The sequence below is a fragment of the Acomys minous genome (genome assembly GCF_964271855.1).
Source record: "Acomys minous genome assembly, chromosome: 7".
Taxonomy (NCBI): domain Eukaryota; kingdom Metazoa; phylum Chordata; class Mammalia; order Rodentia; family Muridae; genus Acomys; species Acomys minous.
In genome coordinates, this window is record NC_140488.1 from 26,151,915 (window position 1) to 26,170,278 (window position 18,364).

Consider the following 18,364-nt stretch of genomic DNA (forward strand, 5'->3'; position numbering starts at 1 on the left):
CTAGTTCCACCCATTTGCCTGCAAATTTCTTTTCTTTTTTTTTTTTGTTGCAAATTTCAAGATATCTTTATTTTTAATAGCTAAATAGTATTCCGTTGTGTAAATGTACCACAGTTTCTTTATCCATTCTTTGCTTGAGGGATATCTAGGTTGTTTCCAGATTCTGGCTATTACAAATAAAGCTGCTACATAGTTGAGCAAATGTCTTTGTTGTATGGTGGAGGATGTTTTGGGTATATTCCCAGGAGTGGTATGGCTGGGTCTTGAGGAGATTATGGAGGGGGTACAATTAGGATGTAAAGAATTCAAACTGCAGAACATACAGGTAGCTTATTGCTAATCCCACTACATGGGAATAGCTCTGAGACTGGCTGAGACATGAATGTCTATGCATAGACAAGGCTTCTTGTTGGTCACAGAATCCCTATGACTTATTATTAGATGCCATTCTTCATAAGGCATGAATGAAGATTTACATGTGTCTTTCTTCTGCTCATACAAAGAACAGAGAACAAGCCTTAATTTTTCTATGCATCACATACACCTCATATATTTATAATTTCAGGACTGCATAATGCTTGTGAGAAATTATATGCTTTCTGAACAACAACAACAACAAAAAAAAAACAAACAGGATATTGAAGCTGGATCAGACCTGACAGGATTCATTTTTATCAGCATGCTGGACACTGATATCCTGCATCCTTCATTCCAGCCCCAAGTGCTTCAGTTGCTGTTACTCATCAGAACAGAACAGCGCCCAGGACACCTTCAAAGAAAGCTTCTGATCCCAATTTGTCCAGCATTTCAGACTATCCCAAACAGGACTCCTATTAAGCCTGTAATTTCTCAACATTTAGAAACTGGACCACAAATGCTACTCCTGGCTTGTTTAACTATTTCCCCAATTTTATTTGGTCCCCTAGAAAGGTACTATTTGCTCCAAATCATCCTGAAGAAACCTTAAGAAAACGATGCCTCATTTCCCCAAAGGGCGGTTGGGTAGGTTTTTTACTTCTCTCTTGGGCTATAGATGTTTTTTTGTATTGGGAGTTGGTCATAAGTTATTATTGGTCTTATTCAGAGAGAAAACTAGGTTGGACTCAGGGATGTCTCTCTTTTCCTTTATCTTTCTTTCATAGATATGGAGATGGGGTTGGATATAGAAGGTAGGATATAGAAATATATAGAGATGATAGGATCAAAAATAGATCATTGAATCTACTCCTCAACCTAGGCCTTATTTGTTACTAACAAATAAGGTTATTTTTAATTCATTGGTATAGAATTTTGTATATTGATACAAAATAAGTTTAATTTTGGTACATTGGTATAGAATTCAAACTTAACATATATATATATATATTTCTACTCTAATATGAGGTATTGAACCCATACAACTCAGTTATAATACAAAGTTTACTTCCAATACCTTGAAAGTGCTATTGCAGGCTGTTTAGGATAATTAAGTAATAGAAGCTAATTGCTAGATGACCAAGTCATGGTCATGTCAATTACTAGTCTATTTTAATCACAAGAATATACACCTTAGATTTAACAGACAGGTATGATCCTAAAGATAGACAAGATAAAACAGTTAGATAATGTCTTCAAAAGCCTCAGAGACCTACAGAATATGGCATTTAAAGATACTTTTTAATATTTTAAAGATTCTTTGACAACAAGACAGGTTAACTCCTGGCAACACCCAGCCTATCTCTAGAAGATGATGAGTATAAAAGAACCCCCTTATGGAGATGGCTTCAAATTTGGAAAACAATCCACTGGGCAAAATGTCCTTGTTTCGGCCACAGACAGAATTCTGCCTAAAAAAGGGCAAGCTTAGATGCAGGCAGAGTCAAGAGTCAAACTCTGCAAAGAAAGGGTAAGCAAGTGCTCAATAGTTTCTGCCTCACAAATGTGTCTGACAGATATAATCAGCCAGATAGCTGAAGATGATGCTCCAATGTCATAGAGAATTTATGGTGACTGTTCATGAAACAAACTGTCTCTGTATTTTTTTTTTTTTTTACTTTGGAAGCATCTAACCTGTACTTCAAGTTCACTCAGGTGATTAAGTTTTAATCCTTTTCAAGTCTCTAATGGGGTTGAAGACCAGATAGTTTAGTCTTACAATTAAGCTTAGTTGTATAGGGGTTAAGATGTTTTTAGGTTTAGGGTGGTAATAATGATATATGATAGATATTGATTTACATTCAGAAGTTTAGACTCACCAGGATAGGAAAGATGCTTTCTGCAAGGTTGCCAAATACAATTAGCCAAAACATCTTGAATGTAACATTAATACAATTCCTGATTGTTTCATGGTTTTTCTTGTTGTATGTAGTTTTTAAAATTTATGTGAAATAATATAAATGTATATGGCAAAAATAAAATAAATTATTTTAAAAAGCCAAAAGATAATTTTATTAATGATAATTTTAATTTTAATATATTTTATTAATTTATTCATATTATCTCAATTGTAATCCCATCCCTTGTATCCTCCCATTCCTCCCATCCTCCCATTTTCCCCTTACTCTCCTCCTCTATGACTGTGACTGAGGGGGATCTCTTCCCCCTGTATATGCTCATAGGGTATCAAGTCTCTTCTTGGTAGCCTGCTATCCTTCCTCTGAGTGCCACCAGGCCTCCCCATCAAGGGGACGTGGTCAATCATGGGGTCGTGTGAAAGTCAGACCCCACTCAACTGTGAAGAGCGTCCTGTCCATTGGCTAGATCTGTGTAGGGGTTCAAAGTTTACTGCATGTATTGTCCTTGGCTGGTGCCATAGTTTGAGCAGGACCCCTGTGCCCAGATCCACCCATCATAATGTTCTTCATGTAGGTTTCTAGGACCCTCTGGATCCTTCTACTTCCCCATTCTCCCATGCTTCTCTCGCCTAAAGTCCCAATAGGATGTCCTCCCCTCTGTCCCACTTTCCTGGTAAGTGAAGACTTTCATGTGACATGCCCCTTGGGCTAGTGTCCAGATATAAGTGAGTATATAGAAAAGTACAGGTTATAGTGTCAGTACCCCGATATACTCATTAGCTAGTTCTAACCATCATCACTTCATCATCATCATCATCATCATCATCATCATCATCATCATCATCATCACTTCATGGTGACCTTTGTTTATCCTCCTTTACTTATTCTTCATTACTTTATCACTAAATTATTTTTATTACATTTTTATTAATGTATTCACATTACATCTCGATTGTTAGCCCTTCCCCTGCTTCCTCCCATTCTTCCCTCCCTCCCACTTCCCCCTTTCTCCCCTCCCCTATGTCTGTGATTGAGGGAGACCTCCTCCCCCTATATATGCTCTTAGAATATCGAGTCTCTTCTTGGTAACTTGCTATCCTTCCTCTGAGTGCCGCCAGGCCTCCCCATCCAGGGGACATGGTCAGAAAAGGGGCACCAGAGTTCGTGTGAGATTCAGATCTTACTCTCCACTCAACGGTGGAGAATATGATGTTTGTCGGCTAGGTCTTGGTAGGGGTTCGAAGTTTACTGCCTATATTTTCCTTGGCTGGCGCCTTAGTTTGAGGAGGACCTCAGGACCCAGATCTGCCTGTCATAAAGTTCTTCTTGTAGGTTTCTAGGACCCTGTGGGTCCTACTATTTCCCCATTCTTCCATGCTACTCTCACCTAAAGTCTCAATAGGATGTCTTCTCCTCTGACCCACTTTCCTGGTAAGTAAAGTTTTTCATGGTATGTATCCCTTGGAGTAGTGTTTTGATATAAGTGAGTATATACCTTTTGTCTCTTTTTGCTTCTGGTTGAACTCACTCATTATGATAATTTCTAGATCAATCCATTTGTCCACAAATTTCGGGAATTCCTTGTTTTTAATAGCTGAGTAGTATTCCATAGTGTAAATGTACCACAGTTTCTTAGTCCATTCTTCTACTGAGGGACACTTAGACTGTTTCCGCGTTCTGGCTATTATGTACAAAGCAGCTATGAACATGGTTGAGCATATGTCCCTGTTGTGTGGTGGGGCATTTTCTGGGTATATTCCAAGGAGTGGGATAGCTGGGTCTTGAGGAAGTTCTATTCCCATTTTTTCCGAGAAAGAGCCAGATAGCTTTCCAAAGTGGTTGTACTAGTTTGCATTCCCACCAGCAATGAAGGAGTGTTCCTCTCTCTCCACATCCTCGCCAACATGTGGTGTCATTTGAGTTTTTGATCTTAGCCATTCTGATAGGTGTAAGATGGAATCTCAGTATCGTTTTGATTTGCATTTCTCTGATGACTACCGAGGACGAGCATTTCTTTAAGTGTTTCTCAGCCATTTGATATTCCTCTGTTGAGAATTCTCTGTTAAGTTCCAAGCCCCATTTCGCAATTGGGTTGTTTGGCTTTGTGGTGTTTAATTTCTTGAGTTCTTTATATATTTTGGATATTAAACCTTTGTCAGATGAAGGGTTGGTGAAGATCTTTTCCCAGCCTGTAGGCTGTTGCTTTGTTCTACTGACAGTGTCTCCTGCCTTACAGAAGCTTCTCAGCCTCATGAGGTCCCATTTATTAATTGTTGACATTGTTGGTGTACTGTTCAGGAAGTTGTTTCCTGTGCCTATGTGTCCCAGGCTCTTCCCCACTTTTTCCTCTAACTGAATTAATGTCTCTGGTTTTAAGTTGAGGTCTTTAATCCACTTGGACTTGAGTTTTGTGCATGGTGACAAATAAAGGTCTACTTGCATTTTTTTACATGTAGACATCCAGTTAGACCAGCACCATTTGTTGAAGATGCTGTCATTTTTCCATTGAATAGATTTGGCTTCTTTGTCAAAAATCAAGTGAGCAAATGTGTGTGCGTTCATCTCTGGGTCTTCAATTCGATTCCATTGATCCACCAGCCTATTGCTTTGCCAGTACCATGCTGTTTTAATTACTGTTGCTTTGTAGTACAGCTTGAGATCAGGTATGGAGCTACTTCTGGAGGATCTTTTATTGTATAGGATTGTTTTTGCTATTCTGGGTTTTTTTATTTCTCCATATGAATTTGAGAATTGATCTTTCAATATCTTCAAAATATTTTGTAGGTATTTTCATAGGGATTGCGTTGAATCTGTAAATTGTTTTTGGTAAGATGGCCATTTTTACTATGTTGATTCTCCTAATCCATGAGCAAGGTAAATCCCTCCATCTTCTGTTGTCATCTTCAATCTATTTCTTCAGAGGTTTGAAGTTTTTTTTCAAATAAGTCCTTTACTTGCTTGGTTAGAGTTACTCCTAGATATTTTATATTGTTTGTGGCTATCGTGAAGGGAGTAGTTTTCCTAATTTCTTCCTCTGCCTATTTGTCATTTGTATACAGGAAAGCTACTGACTTTTTTGAGTTTATTTTGTATCCCGCCAATTTGCTGAAGGTGTTTATCAGCTGTAAGAGTTCTCTGATGGAATTTTGGTGGTCACTTATATACACTATCATATCATCTGCAAATAGGGATAATTTGACTTCTTTCTTTCCCATTTGGATCCCCTTGATCTCCTTTTGATGTCTTATTGCTCTGGCTAGAACTTCAAGAACTATATTGAAGAGATATGGGGACAGAGGGCAGCCTTGTCTGGTCCCTGATTTTAGAGGGATTTCCTTGAGTATCTCTCCACTTAATTTAATGTTGGCTGTTGATTTGCTGTATATAGCCTTTATTATGTTTAGATAAGTGCCTTGTACTCCCGATCTCTCCAGAACTTTAAACATAAATGGGTGTTGGATTTTGTCAAATGCTTTTTCTGCATCTAAAGAGGTGATCATGTGGTTTTTCTCTTTCAGTTTGTTTTTATGATGGATTACATTGATGGATTTCCGTATGTTAAACCATCCCTGCATGCCTGGAATGAATCCTACCTGGTCATGGTGAATGATGTCTTTGATATGCTGCTGTATTCGCTTTGCGAGTATTTTGTTGAGTATTTTTGCATCAATGTTCATAAAAGAAATTGGTCTGAAATTCTCTTTTTTTGTTGGGTCTTTGTGAGGTTTAGGTATCAATGTGACTGTGGTATCATAAAAGGAATTTGGTAATATTCCGTCCATTTCTATCTTTTGGAATAGCTTGAATAGTATCGGTATTAGCTCCTCTTTGAAGGACTGGTAGAATTCTGCGCTGAAACCATCTGGCCCTGGGCTTTTTTGGTTGGGAGACTATCAATGGTTGCTTCTATTTCTATAGGCGAAATAGGGCTATTTAATTTGTTTATCTGGTCTTGGTTCAGTTTTGGCAAATGGAATCGGTCGAGAAATTTGTCCATTTCCCTTAAATTTTCAAATTTTGTGGCATAAGTGCCTTTAAAGTAGGTTCTTACCATTCTTTGTATTTCTTCGGTGTCTGTTGTTATGTCTCCCTTTTCATTTCTGATTTTGTTAATTTGTATAGTGTTTCTCTGTCTTTTAGTTAGATTGGCTAACGGTTTGTCTATCTTGTTAATTTTCTCAAAGAACCAGCTCTTGGTCTTGTTGATTCTTTGGATTGTTCTCTTTTTTCTAATGTATTGATTTCAGCCCTGAGTTTGATTATTTCTAGGTGTTTACTCCTCTTGGGTGTTTCTGCTTCTTTTTTTTCTAGAGCTTCTAGATGTGTTGTTAAGTTGTTTATGTGGGATGATTCCATTTTCTTTTTAAAGGCACTTAGTGCTATGAATTTTCCTCTTAGCACTGCTTTCAATGTGTTCCACAAATTTGGGTATGTTGTTCCATCATTTTCATTGAATTTCAGGAAGTCTTTTATTTCTTCCCTTATTTCTTCCATGACCCATGTGTCATTAAGTAGAAAGTTGTTTAGTTTCCATGTGTTAGTATGCTTTTTGTTATTTCTGTTGTTGTTGAAGTCCAGCCTTAGACCATAGTGATCTGATAAGATACAAGGTATTATTTCAATCTTCTTGTATCTGTTGAGGTTTGCTTTGTGACCAACTATGTGATCAATTTTAGAGAACGTTCCATGGGGTGCTGAGAAAAAGGTATAATCCTTTGCGTTTGGGTGGAAAGTTCTGTAGATATCTGTTAGATCCATTTGATTCATGACATTGGTTAATGAGGTTATTTCCCGGCTTAGTTTTTGAATCAAAGACCTATCCTTGAGTGAAAGTGTGGTGTTGAAGTCTCCCACTATTAATGTGTGGGTATCGATGAGTAGGGCAAGCTTTGTTAATAACTCTTTTACAAATGTGGGAGCCCTTGTATTCAGAGCATAGATGTTCAAAAATTGTGATGTCTTCTTGGTTGACTTTACCTTTGATGAGTACGAAGTGTCCATCCTCATCTCTTTTGATTAATTTTTGTTGAAAGTCTATTTTATTAGATATTAGAATGGCTACCCCAGCTTGTTTCTTGTGACCATTGCTTGGAATAATTTTCCCCAACCTTTTACTCTGAGGCAATGTCTGTCCTTGTGGTTGAGATGTGTTTCTTGAATGCAGAAGAAGGTTGGGTCATGTTTATGCATCCACTCCTTTAGTCTGTGTCTTTTTATTGGAGAATTGAGACCATTGATGTTGAGAGATATTAATGACCAGTGATTGATAAGTCCCTTCATTCTTGGTATTTGTAACAGTCGAGATTTTGTGAGGTTGTTATTTTGCAATGGTATAGTTACCTATTTCCTATGTAGTTTCGGTTGTGGTTTGACCAATTGGGGTGGAGTTTTCCTTCTAGTAACTTCTGTAAAGCTGGATTTGTGGCTAGGTACTGTTTTTGTCATGGAATATCTTGTCTTCTCCGTCAATGGTTATTGATAATTTTGCTGGATATAGTAGTCTTGCCTGGTATCTGTGTTCTCTTAGGGTTTGCAGAACCTCTGTCCAGGCCTTTCTGGCTTTCATGGTCTTTGCCGAGAAGTCAGGAATAATTCTGATAGGTTTGCCTTCATATGTTACTCGGCCTTTTTCTCTCGCCGCTTTTAATATTTTTCCTTGTTCTGTATATTTTGTGTTGTTGTTATTATGTGGCGGGAAGATTTTCTTTTCAGGTCTATTCTATTTGGTGTTCTGTAGGCCTCTTGTATGCTCGTATGCATCTCCTTCTTCAAATTGGGGAAATTTTCTATTATTCCATTAAAGATATTTTCTGGGCTGTGGAGTGTGTTGCCTTCTTCAATCCCTATTATTCTCAAGTTTCGTCTTTTCATGTTGTCTTTTATTTCTTGAGTGCTCTGTGTCAGGAACTTTTCAGATTTAGCATTTCCCTGGATGGTTGTTTCCAGTTCTGCGATTGTATCTTCAAGTCCCGATATTCGTTCTTCTATTTCTTGCAATCTGTTAGATAAGGCCACCTCTGAGATGCTTGCTTTCTTCTCAGATGCCTCTTGATCACGTTTTTCTTCTGTGTGTTCCTGTATCATAGCTTCCATTTTTATCTTCATGTCTTGGGCTGTTTTAATGATTTCCTTCATCTGGTTATTTATATTTTTCTGAAATTCTTCAAGTGCCTCCTTATATGACTCTTTTAACTCTTCAGCCCTCTTGTTTGCCTCCTCCTGCATTTGTTTACAGATTTTGTTTCTTCTATTATCATCTTCTTTACTAAGGACTTGAGGTCATTTTCTTGACTATCCATTGCTGTTAGGTTCTCCAGGTTGTTTTCATTGGGAATTTTGGGATCCGGAGATGCCAAACTGTTTTGGTTTTTGTTAGTGTTCTTTCACTGTCCTCTTGTCATTTTGATGGCTCTGTTGTTGGAAGGTATTTTGTAGTGACCTTCACTGGTTGAGAGTGGTTAATTGATGACTGATTATAGGTCAGATGCTCTTGCTTGTGGGGATCTGGGAGTATTTCCGTGGAACAGGTAGGTGATCTGGTTTCACTCTTGGTGATTTTCCTCTGCACCGTGGGCTCCAGGCTGAGTCAGCCAAAGTAGATATCTGTTTGGACTTTACTGCTGTAATTCAGATCAGCAGTTTGCGGACCTAGAATAAGGTTCACACACAAATGTTCTGGTTGTGTAGGTTGATCCCAGCTGCCTGTCCTTCCTGTGGCTTTGTAGTCAAGACCCCAGGTAGATCAGATCTTCTGGGCGTGTAACTGTCTTTTAGCTCTGTCTCTATATCCTGTAGAGGTGTCCAACCTCTCCCAGAACTATATGCCTGGAGGGACCAAGGTCGCTCTTGGTCAGCAATTAGACACTGCAAGAAAGACCCACGTTTCATTTCCTGATAATGTGAGAGTGCCTGCCTTGCTCGGGCCAGGAGCCCCAGCGAGGCTCTCTTGTTCTGGGAGTGCAGGGCTAGTGCCTTGCAGCTGGGTAGGAACACTAGGGTTGTAGAGCTCTGGTGGAAGCCTGCGGAGCCAGGTCTTCCTGCTAGGCTCTGATGCTCAGCTATTGCTCTAGGTCAGCAATTAGACACTGCAAACACGACCCACCCACGTCTCGTCTCCAGATAATGTGAGAGTGCCTGCCTTACTCGGGCCAGGAGCCCTGGCTAGGCTCTCTCGTTCGGGGAGTGCAGGGCCAGTGCCTTGCAGCTGGGTAGGAACACTAGGGTTGCAGAGCTCTGGGGGAAGCCCGCAGAACCAGGTCTTCCCCCATGGCTTTGATGCTCAGCTATCGCTCTAGGCAAGACCCACATCTCCCGATAGGTCTGTGGAAGCAGTCCAAGATGATTTCTCACTGCCGCTGTTTGTAGGCTCAGTCCGCTGTGATCGGTGTTAGGTTGGGCCCCGATGGCCAGCGAGCTGCAGTCCCACTTTAGCTGTCTCTGTTGGGTCCCGCCGCCTGTGTTTCCACTAGGCCTAGGCGGGTGACCTCCGCAGTTTGGGGTGATGTGGAAGGAGGAATCCTAGGGCAGATTCACCCTCTTCACTGAGACTCCTCTGGCTGGGGACTCCGGAAAATCCCCTCCCCAAACAGTGAGTCTGTGCTTTATATGCAGGCTGCAGTTTGCATGTGGATTCCGTTCCAGAGTTTGGGGAGTGCGTTTAGCACCTCCAGGATGTTACTTGTCCCAGGGGGGTAGGCCCCCTGTTTGGTCTGCGGCCATTGGGACCCCACTCACCTACAGTTCTCAACGTCCAGCAATCTGTTGCTCCATTTATGTCCCTAGTCTCCTCGGAGTAGATCAGATAAATGGCTTATTGGTCGGCGCCATCTTGGAATCTCACTAAATTATTTTTTAATTCTAGATATTATATTCTGAAATATCCTTTGGAAAATTTTATAGTCTGGTAGAGGCACATGATTACCATGCATTGAATTGTGAGTTGTGACATCCAGCATCTGATTACTTAAGAATATGGGGAAAATGTGATTTTTTTCTTGGTCTCAGCTTCTTTCTGTGTAGGCTCTCCACAATCACTACACTGTACATTAGAGTCATCCGAGTATCTGTAGGAAATTATGGAACCTCTTGGGAGAGCAACCTTTGTTTAATATTTAAAGCAGAAGATGACTGGGACAATGGCTCACTGTTCATTGAATAATTGCTGTTTATGTTTCTAATACCTGCAAAATAGTAGATAAAATAAATTTTGTTATTTTTAAAATTATACTTACATTAGATCTGTATTAATAACTTAAGTCACAGACTTAGGGGAGGGGAATAGGGTGAAAGTGGGAGGGAAGGAGGAACGGGTGGATATAAGTAAGGGAAAATAATTGAGATATAATCTGAATAAATTAATTAAATTAAAAAATAGTTTAAGTCATGATAATTAGTAACCTAAAGATTTTTTTTTTGCCCAAAAATTCCTTTAAAATTATGCATATATATGTGGGGTTTTTTTGTTTTTATTTTTTATTTTTTGCACTTGAGTACATGTGCTTGCATTGATCTGTCTTTCTAGGTCCTCACTTGCAGATTATTCATTTTTTGTTGATTATAGTTAGATTTTTCTATTTGGTTCATATGTATTTCTTTTTGGTCTTAGAAAACCAAATTACTTGTAGTGCATAATGCTTAAAAGAAAGTACTTCGGTGCAATGACAGCATGAACTAAAAAAAAAACAATTGCCTTAAATTCATATCCTATTTGTCCTCTGAATTTTCAAGTTCTCACATACAGACTATCAAAGTTGAGGGAACCCAGAAGATAAACCTTGGTGGAAAGAGTGCTATACCTACAAAACTAAAAAAAAAAAAAAAAAAGACATATACTGATAGAAGCAGAATCTTTCTATTCCAGACCTACTACTGAAGCACAATGTGAATTTTATTTCATTGTTTTATTTTTATATTAAAATATGTATTTTGCATTAACATATCATAATTGTGAAAAGAAATGGGTTTCATTGTAGCATTCCATATGTGTATAAGATGTTCTTTGCTCCTTATATTATCTTATCTCTGGGAACCATATTTCCTAAGGAGAGTGACATTTCTAACCACTCTGCAATTTGCAACCCAACTATAGCTGTGGCCAGAGAGGGACATGGGGAGAACAAGGTGTGGGTGGCTTTTGGGATAGGGTTTCCTTGCAAGAAGGAGCCCTATTTCTTTTGAGTACCCTATGCTGACACATTTAGTCTTAGTACTTTGACCAGTTTTGAGTCTCTGTTCTTACCTTCTTTCTGTCCTCCTTTCAATGTGTAGTTGCACACCCTGTCCTCCTCCTCTCTCTCTCTCTCTCTCTCTCTCTCTCTCTCTCTCACACACACACACACACCACTTATACATATAAAAAAAGTTAAAACAGCTAAATTAGCATGTAATTAGATTGCCATACAAATCAGTGTATTTAAATGTGTAAGCTAATGCCATACAAATCAATGTATTTAAATGTGTAAACTAATGTGTTTAGTATATGTGGAGTTACATAACCATTACCTCTACCTATGTTCAAAAACATTTTTATTACATGAGAACATGTATACATTAAACAACCATTCTTCATGAATTTCCATAGCTTCATTTTTTCACAACAAATCAAATATGTAAAGTATTCAAGCGACGAATTAATAAATAAGATGTCACATATGTGAAAAATGATATACTATTCTTTATTTTTTACACATCTGAATTAAACATCTATTTTTAATTCTGTTGCTATATGTTTCTGGGTCACATAGCAATTTCACATTCAACTTATTTAAAAAGCACCAAACTACTTTCTATAGAAAATGTATCATTTTAAATTCACACAAGTAAGAAATATACACATATAAATATGTACATATATGCATATATTTAAATGTCAAAATTTTCTACAACCTCACCAATACTTGTCATTTTCATTTAAAAAATTATAGATATTGGGTTGGATAATGTGGCTTGTCAGTTTGTCTGGTTGGTGAATCACAAAGGGTTTGTGATTACGAGTCTGAGGAAATTTCTAGAAAAGTTTAACAAAGTATCAGATAAGATGGGGAGCTAGGTGGAATGAAAAGAGAGAAAAGTAAAACTTATTTATTGCAAGCATCCATTTTCTCTGCTTTGTAACTGCTATGAGGTGAATACATTTCCTTCACCATGCCTCCTACCATTATGCTTTTCCCTTACCACAGTCCTGGAAACCATGAAGCCAGGCAAGTGTGGACTGAACATTTTGAAACTCCTTTAAGTCTTTCTTTCAGGTATTTGTCACAGCAACAAAATGTCTGACTAAAATAGTCATCCCAGCCAGTGAAATAGTAGCTCATTAAAGATATCAGCTTCACTGGGGAATAATCAATATGTAACACCACCCACTTGTATTAGTCTATTTCAAAATAAACAAAAATTATCAATACAATCAATGCAATAGACATATTCATCATCTTCAAATGTTTCCACGTGTCTCTTCGTTGTTGTTCCAAGAACACAGAATATATAGTTAGAATTTTTTTTGCATACAGTACTGTTATTAGCTATAGGCATTTGGTCATAGTGCAGATCTCTAGAACTCATTCATCTTACATAACAGAAACTCCATACTCACTGAGCAGAAGTCTGCTTTTGGTTCTAGTCAGTCCCTGACAACCACCATCCTATTATTTGCTTCTGTGTGCTTATTTCAGAAATTAGCTTATACATAGAAAACTGTTTAAATCCTGCCCAAATGAAGCAGAGTTGAAGGATACGAAACATAAAAATACATTGCATATGTATATACCAGTAGCAAAGTATACAAAAAGGAGAAACAAAACTTTTACAGCAAGAACAAAATAATAAAACATTGAGAAGCAAGTTGAACTATGCAATGCATAGCTAATCACTTATTATACTTTCAAAGAAATGAGTCTACTAGAGATATAAAGGACACAGAAAACTTTCCCTAAAATGCATGATGATGATTTTATGGAAATAGAGAATCCTATACCAGGCATGAGGATTGAGGAGGAAATTTATGAGGTTGAGGAAGGGATGACTGTTCGTGCTAGTTTTCATTTATTCTTTAATATCTTTTTTATCCATCAACCATGCCCTAATCTGTAAATAAGTACTATCCTAAATCCCGCTACTTTAAACCCTTCACATTTTTTAAAAAATGTGTTCCAGTCATCATTACCTCTAAGGTGAATGGGTCATTTATAGTAACTTCTAGTTGTCTTCTCTCTTTCTAGTCTTGTCTCCTGTGGCAAATACTGTAGATTAGTTTGTTTGAATCCATTCCAACCTCAATATTATATGTCTTACTAAATGCTAGCAGTCTAGGAGCTAAAACTAAAATTTCCCAACTCCCTAACATTATGGATTACATGTATAAATTAGCCCCTGCCAAGCAGATAAGCCTGAATGTAGTTTAGATGAGAAATGAATCATGCCATGCTTCTTCTTCCTCTTCCTCGCTTCCTCCTCCTTCCTATGTGTATGTGTATGTGTGTTGTTGTTGCTATTGTGCATAGCACTCAAAGCCTTTCTTCTTTTGAATTAAGAATGACAGAGCTCTTAACCTGCAGTTTCTAGTTTAATGAACATTAATGAACATTAAGCTATGAGGTGTCTATTTTTCTTATGTAGATGGAGAAAGAGGTTGCACCATTTTAGGGCCAGTATTTGTGATGATCTTAGCAGATGTTGGGACATTGGCTTCTTGAATGTACTCATAATGCCAATAATATAATATAAGAAACAGCCTTGAAAATTTAACCTAGCACCTGTTCTGAGTCAACAAATTTAGTCATAGAATTCGTTCTTTCATCACAAATCTGGTAGAATTCTGCATCTGTTTCTCTCTGTGTGAAATAAGTTCCAAGAGGATAGACACCTTGTGTGACCTTTTCAGTGGGTTCTAGGAAAATATGTTATCTACACACATAGAGAAATTAGATAGAGATTCAAGAGAAATAAGAAATAGGGAAGACTGGACATTTTGAATAATGCTAGAATATTTAGGAAGTGTTAGGAGGCAGAGAGCCAAAGCCTGAAAACTCACATCACCTGAGAAAGGGGCCATTTCTGAAGAATATTCTTGCAATTGTGAAATAGAAATTACATATGCAAGCACTGTGAAGAACAGCCAGACTTGTGTTTGCTAGGAGTGTCATTACATCATCATTATCCAATTTGGCTCATTCATGACCTACTGTGCAGCTCAGTTGGGAATTTTGCCTATAAGGCCAGTGCTTAGTTCAGTCTGCTCATCTAGAGGGTAGTAAAATAGTGTGCTGGGTTCATATAACTGCAAATAATCACTGTGGAGGATCCTGATACATATTTAGCCCTTCACCAGAAATTCTGCCGTAGAAATAAAAAGGGAAAAGACACACCCTTTACTTGGAGAAAAAGGTAGATAAGATGCTATCCAATGAGGATCAGAGGGCTGACTGGGAAAAGATAGACCTGTAGGAATCATGTGAGTGCTCTGCGCAGGGGAAAGAGAATCAGAAACCTCAGCACCAGGGAACAGGGAATTTTTAATGGTTTTAGAACAAAGACGTAATTCAATATCATCAGCTACCAGTAGCTAGGCCAGACACCAGCTAAATGCATAGACACCAGCTAAATGACACAGCACCTCTGCCAACACTGTGTCTTCCACCATTTCTGGCTATCATGTGGCTTAAACTTGTGTTCCCATTGCTACTGGCCACTGCCCCATTCACTATAGCAGTATGAATTCACAGTCACTGATTTCATCTGGAGTTTTTGAAGTGCTTAATATTTCTCTTGTATTTCTTTAGTTCAATCTGGACTCCAAAATAATATTTTCTTTTACAATTTTAATTTGAATTATTATGTGTGTGGGGTATGCATGTATATGCAGTATCTGTGGATGCCAGACAAAGGCATTGGATCCCCTGGAGCTTTAGGTATAGGCACTTGTGAGGGACATAACACAGGTGCTGGGAGCTGAATTTGGGTCCTCAGCTAGAGCAGTACTCTTAGCCACCAAGCCATCTCTCCAGCTCACATGTTTTCCTATCTTACACTTGCTTCTTATGCATCTTTCCACAGCATATAACCTTATTCTACTACTTCAAAGAGAAAACAATGGTCTCCAACTTCCATCTGGAAGTGCACTCATTCTTCTTACCAAACTTCAACCACTTGCCCTTTAGAAATAATTTACACAGGAAATGCACTGCTGGTGTGTGTTGTAGGGGTAATTGGGTGTTACTGGTTGTCTATGTAGCTCGGACTTCTAATTGTGTAATATTATATTGTCTTGGTACTTTTGATTACATGATCAGAACTAGCTGGCTAAGTTACTCTTACAATTCTATCTATGCAGTCAAAAATGAAGGAAAGTATCTTCAACAAATGGTACTGGTCAAATTAGATATCTGCATGTAGAAGAATGCAAACAGATTCATATAATATGCAAAAAGGGATGATATTACTTTTTCATAATTATATTTATTTTATTTCTTTCTCTTGCCTTATTATTTACTCTAAGATTTCAAGTCCTGTATGGCATTGTAGATTCTTCTTTCATTTTTTACTTTAGAGGAAATATGTTTACTCCCTCTCCCCAACTCAGAATAATTTTTGTTCTTGGCTTTAGGTAAGATGTAGCCTTAGTTATACTGAAGCATGTTCTTCATACTAAAGCAGGTTTCTTCAGATATTAACCGTGAGTGATGTTGTCAGAATATACTTTTTTCATATATCATGATATTAATGTGCTTTTATATTTAATTCTGTTTATTTTGTTTTTGTTTTTAGTTTTTTGAGACAGGGTCTCTCTGTGTTAGCCTTGGCTGTCCTGGATTCGCTTTGTAAACCAGGCTGGCCTCGAACTCACAGAGATCTGCCGGCCTCTACATTCCGAGTGCTGGGATTAAAGGCATGTGCAACCCGCCCAGCTTTGATTCTGTTTATGTGGGGTTATATTTATTTATTTATATGTGTTGAATTATCCTTATTATTATGAGTGAGTTCAACTTGTGTTCATCAAGAAAACTGGTCTATAGATTTTTGTTCTGTCCAAATATGGTTATTAGGCTTGGGAGAGGGTTCAGAAGACTGCATGGCACCAGCATTATAGACTACAACTGTCTGCAACTCAAGTTCCAAGGGGTCAGACACTCTTCTGGCCTCCTTAGCCACAAAGTATATTTATGCAAGCAAGGGACTCATGCATAAAATAAAAGTAAACAACTCAAATATGGTTATGGTATCAGAGTAATGAGTTCTGTGTTGGATGAATTTGGAAGAAAAAAATTCCCTTTGTACATTCTGGAATAGCTTGAGGAACATGGGTGTTAAACATTTTTTAAAGATCTGATAAAGCTAGTAAATCTGTCCAGTCCTGGGTTTGATTGGATGAAAGACACATTATTACTGATTTAGTTTTTTTTTCAAATTGTGTGCATCTGGCAATGTATCTAATTTCTTGTGTATATTGTAATTTACTAAGTAATAATTTTTTGAAAATATCTCATAATGATATTTCAGTTTCATTTGTTGTATCCTCCTTTTTCTCTCTTACTAATTTTCATTTTCCTTCTTTTTTTAAAATCTTTTTTTTGTTTTATTTTGGTTTTTCTAGACAGGGTTTCTCTGTGTAGCATTGACTGTCCTGGACTTGCTTTGTAGACCAGGCTGGCCTCGAACTCACAGCAATCCGCCTGCCTCTGCCTCCCATGTACTGGGAATAAAGGCATGCACCACCACGCCTGGCTTTTTTAAAAATTTTATTTATTATATTTTATTCAGATTACATCCAGATTGTTATTTTCTCACTTGTATCTTCCTGTTTCCACCCTATTTATGCTATTTATATAGACTAACATTTTCAAAATTTAAAGTAGATTTTTATCTCATACATCCTGACCACAGTTTTCTCTCCCTACACTCCTCACAGCTCCATGCATACCTCCCCTCTCTCTCAGTCCCCTCCCTGTCCATTTTCTCTACAGAAAAGAGCAGGACTCCAAGAGACAACAAGAAAACAGGATATCAAGCCTGGACAGTGGAAACCAATAGGAGGAAAAAGTCTCAAGAGCAGGCAAAATGAGTCAGAGACACACCCCCTCCCACTGTTAGAAGTCCCACAAAAGCACCAAGCTAACCCCATAGTATATATGTGGAGGATCTGGTGCAGACCCATGCTTGCTGCTTCAGTCTCTGCAAACCCTGCTTAATTGATTTGATGGGTCATATTCTGATGGTGTCCTTCATCCTCTCTGACTTCTACAATCATCTTCCCTCCCCATCTTCCTGGGGCTCACCAGGGTTTTTAGGGAAGGGACCCAAATGGGGACTTGCACTTTAAGTTATCTCTCTCTGCATAAGGTCTGGCTGTGGGTCTCTGCATCCCCTCTCATATGCAACCAGAGAATGCCTCTTTGATGATGATGATGATGACTGGAAAAGGCAACAATCTATGAGTATGTATACCAGACTATCATTAGGAATTGTGGGAAAGACTAAGCTTTGTCACAATGAAAGCAATCTTGGCGGGCTTTACCCTTGGACACCCCATGGATACCCTGAGATGGACTGGGTGGAGCCATCCTGGGCCTGGAATTCAGGAAACAGACCTGGGGACTCCACCTGGACTAATGTTTTTCTAATCGACCCTCAATGGGAGAAGGAGACCGCCCTTTGCATGTGAGACAGACAGGTGGAGAGGAGAGAGCAGCAGCAGGTTCAAACCGGGCTTGAGCACACGTGGATCAGCGAACAGGCTGGACCAGCACACAGGCCTGAGACACCTAAAGACCCGTCCCATGGAACGGATACCAGAAGGTTCACTCTTTTTTCCCTTTAATCTTTTTTTCCTTCTTGTGTAGGCTAGTTGGGTTGTATAATAAAGTTTAATTGTTAAGAAACAGAGCCTACAAGGAATAATTTCATTGATTTGTTTGTTTTTAAACCAGTTGTGTTTGGTTCTACCATAGGTCTTTGAGCTATCCAATCTCCAGTTGCTGCCCATCCAGGCAATGTAGGGTGTGGGCTTCCTCTTGTGGCATGGGCCTCAAGTTAAACTGAACACGGGTTGGCCACTCCCACAAGTTTTCACTGCCAGTGCTCCTTGCAGTGCCCCAGGA